Here is a 4,283-nt window from a genome sequence, read left to right on the forward strand (position 1 = left end):
TGGTTTTTAGATTCTTATAAGGGAAATCGCCAATACTAATCGATACTTATCAATACTATCAAATGATGCATCAATACTAGTCAATATTAGTCACAACTATCAAATGATGCATCGCTAAAAAGGGCAGAAAAAGACCTTTATAAAACAACTGATGTTTGCTTATAGGGATTAAAATAAAAGTTTTATAAAGCATAACTGATTGCAAAAAAGTAACAAATTTGTTGACTATTTTCACTTTACTCTTTAAATTAGGCTGAAATGCGCAATAAATTTGTTAGATTGAAATAAAACAATATGTCAGACATAAAATTATGTCAAAATATGTCAATAGAAAATATGTCTGACATATTTTATGTCAGCAGAAAATAATTCACCCAGCAAACATGACAACGTTGAATCAACGTTGAAAACCGGTCGCAAAAGATGTTGCGGAAACGTTGACAAAGTAATCGATTTTGCAAAGATATGTAACGTTGTTTAATAGACGTTGATTAAACGTTATTGCGTAACGTTGAAAAAACGTTACTATATGACGTTACAAAAGCGTCGCAAATAAACGTTGAAAAAGCGTTACATAAAAAGCGTTGTATTAACGTCGCAACTTAACGTTGAAAAAACGTTACTTAAAAAGCGTTGCATAAACGCTGTTAAAGCAGTCTATTTTGCAAGGATTTGTAACGTTGTTAGTAAAACGTCGATTTAACGTGACTCAAAGACGTCGAGTAAAGGTTGAAATATAACGTTGAACCAACGCTTAAATGCGCTGTATAAAATATCGCCAAATATTATTAAACGCAATTAAACGTGGCTATAATATATATTGAATTGGCAAATAAAACTAAATTGTAAATTTGAACTAATTGTAATTTGAACAATAATTAATACAAACAGTAATATACAATGATAAATATAAAAAAGCTTAAAATATACAATTTATAGATATATATATAAAAATATAAATATTTTCTTTAAAATTTATGTGTGTGAGTGTTTGCATATATATTTATGCAATATATAAAACTACAATTAACAGGATATCGTATCGATAGGCCAGGATATCATTGAGATACAGAATCTAAATCAAAAAACAAAACTTGTACCATTAGTATTCTGAAAGCAAACGTAAAAAAAAAATGTTATTAAATTAGTATAATTATTATTAAATTTAAAAAGTAAAAATAAATAAATAAATATATATATATATATATATATATATATATATATATATATAACTTATTTATATATATAATTTATAATTATAGGTTCAGGTGTCACTCCATTGACTAGTTTTTAACTATACGAGTGACACCTAACCTTATTTATGTGAGTTTATAAATATTATTGTAAATTTTCATATTTTATGGTTAACTAAATGGATTATTATTATTATATATAAAATATATAGATAAACAAATTACATATATATATATAAATTATATATATATAAAAATTATATATATATAAATTATATATATATATAAATTATATATATATATATATATATATATATATATATATATATATATATATATATATATATATATATATATATATATATATATATATATATATATATATATATATATATATATATATATATATATATATACACACTGTGTGACAAAAGTTATCGTACACTTTAAAAAAATTACAAACTCTTAATTTAGAATAAAAGAAATGCAAGGAACAAGTTAAAAACTGAATAAAAACTATTTGATTTATAATTATTTAAACAAAAATTGAAAAAACAGAACTAGAAAAAAAATTTATTTTAATATCTTGATGAAAAAGCATGAAAAGTAACAAAAAGAAGGTGACAAAAGTTATCGTACGCTTTCAAAATAGTACACTTTGATAAATATTATGGGAACTAAACTTATATTTTAGTATCGTGTATTTTATCCTTTAGCTTTTACAACAGCAGCAAGACGTCTTGGCATCGATTCAATGAGTTTTTTTGTAATAGACGGATCGATTGATTCCCACGTCTTTACAATTTGGACTTTTAATTGTTCAATGGTGTTTACACCTGTTCTATCTATTCGTCTATCGATTTCATCCCATAAATGTTCTATTACATTCAAATCAGGGCTTTGAGGTGGATGATTTTGTATGTCCCAACCTTTTTTTTTCATAAATTCCGTCACATCTTTGGCCTTATGTTTGGGATCGTTATCTTGAAGAAAAACGAAGTCATCACCAATACCAAGATTACGTGCTGATTGTTCAACATTTTCTTTAATAATACATTTATAGTAATGTTTATCCATATTTCCTTCAATAAATACTAACTTTCCAACACCTGTTGCCGACATACATCCCCAAACCATAACTGATCCATTTCCGTGTTTAAATGTTCAGACTGTAGTTCCATTTTCTAAGCAATTTTTTGATGAACGCCATACACGAATTCTACCATCAGATCTTTTTACATTAAATTTAGACTCATCTGTCCATAAGACTTTATTCCAGAATGAGTCTGGCATATCAATGTAGGTTTTAGCATAGTTTAATCGAAGCTTACAATTTTTATCACTAATACAAGGAACCTTTCTTGGAACGCGACTCACTATTCCTTGTCTTTTAAGACTTCGAATGACTGTTTTTGGACTAATTTTAACCCCCAAATCGTTTCCTATTTTGCAAGCTAAAGTTTTGGCACTTACAAAACGATTTTTCTTGATTCTGGAAGCTAAGCTTCGTTCAGCACGCTTATTCAGTTTTTTTGGACGACCACTTCGGGGCAAATCAGCTAATTTTCCTGTTTTTTTGAACTTGTTAATAATTGAAGAAACTGTGGATTTTTTAGAATCAACAATTTTTGCAATACATTTTAACAATTTTCCTTCATTCCAATGCTTAATTATTAGCTTACGAATTTCTACAGTGGTCTTAACCCATTTCGAGCTCATTTTACTTTTTTTTAACCAAAAAATTCATTTAAAACAATTGAAAATAATCTTAAAGTGTTTATAGTTTACTTTATTTTCAAAAATGTATGAAAAATGGTGGACATAACGGTTTGGAGTTAAATAAATATTAGTATACGCCAAGTGTACGATAACTTTTGTCATCATCTTTAATGTACTTTTTTCAAATTTTGAGCCTAATTTTAATGTTATTTCAATATAAATTCCAAAAAATTCAGAAATTACCAAAATAAATACTTTAAAAAAAAAAATTATAATAATTTTCATTAAATATAGCAGAAAAATTGTGTCTATATTGAATATTATTATTTTTTTCTTAGCGTACGATAACTTTTGTCACACAGTGTATATATATATATATATATATATATAAATTTGCTAATTCGAAGTAATTTTCATTTCCTGTGAATTTTCTTTAACAAACTCATGCAAATGCTGTTATGCAGAAATACAGTTATTTGAACCTGCAGTTGTTTGAAACAATTTTGCTCCCCTTGAAGATAAAAAAACATATTAAAGGAACAAAAAAAAAAAAAAAATGGACTATATTTTCAACGAATTGTAAAATATTTATTATTTTACAAGGATAAAACTGAAGTAGCACCAAATTCCAAGGGTCTTTTTCTTTTTTACTTTCTACTTTTATTAAAATTTGAAAGAAACTTAAAGTAGGTCATTTTAAAGAGCATATTCAGTTATTCGAGTTTTGGGTTATTCGAAATAAATTCTTTACCCCTTGGAGGTTCGAATAACCGGGAGTTTACTGTGTGTATATATATATATATCTATATATATATATATATATATATATATATATATATATATATATATATATATATATATATATATATATATATATATATATATATATATATATACATACAGTCACAGGCAAAATTAAGTAGCATTAATGATAAAATCGAAACTCAAACAATAAAACAAAATTATTTATGTTAGAATCTATATAACTGCAAAAGTTTTATGTTTTTTTTTAAATTTGATTCCAGAGAGAAAAAAAAACATTTATAACTCTTTTCAACTCAATGCAAAAGTAACTCTATTAAATGAACTTTGCTAACTTACAGTTTTTCTGTCTAAAATAAATGTGACAAAAGTAAGAAACATCTACATTTTTATTAAGAAAAATAAGGCTTTGTCAATAACTATTTACTTAAAAGTATTAACATCAAAAATATTTTGTTAAAGTTATTAACAATAAGTATTTTAAACAATATTTTTAAACTATATCTTTTGGAATTTATTTTTAGAAAAAGTTAAAATAATAATAATGGTTTATCATCAAAATTATTCATTGGACATCAGATCTCGGGTCACTTGTGACCCGAGATCTGA

The 4,283-nt window shown here is 25.0% G+C and overlaps 1 long non-coding RNA gene across 2 annotated transcripts in view; it reads right to left on the reverse strand.

Moving 5' to 3' along the window:
* Positions 1 to 905: 905 nt before the first annotated feature.
* Positions 906 to 4,283, reverse strand: part of LOC136076564 (uncharacterized) — a 5,720-nt gene continuing 2,342 nt past the window's right edge. The window contains exon 4 of one of the 2 annotated variants that reach the window (XR_010636378.1): positions 906 to 1,075. This is a non-coding gene — a long non-coding RNA (uncharacterized LOC136076564). The remainder of the gene's footprint in view (positions 1,076 to 4,283) is intronic. The other variant, XR_010636379.1, reaches the window with a different exon arrangement.

This window comes from Hydra vulgaris, chromosome 02 (genome assembly GCF_038396675.1).
Source record: "Hydra vulgaris chromosome 02, alternate assembly HydraT2T_AEP".
NCBI lineage: Eukaryota > Metazoa > Cnidaria > Hydrozoa > Anthoathecata > Hydridae > Hydra > Hydra vulgaris.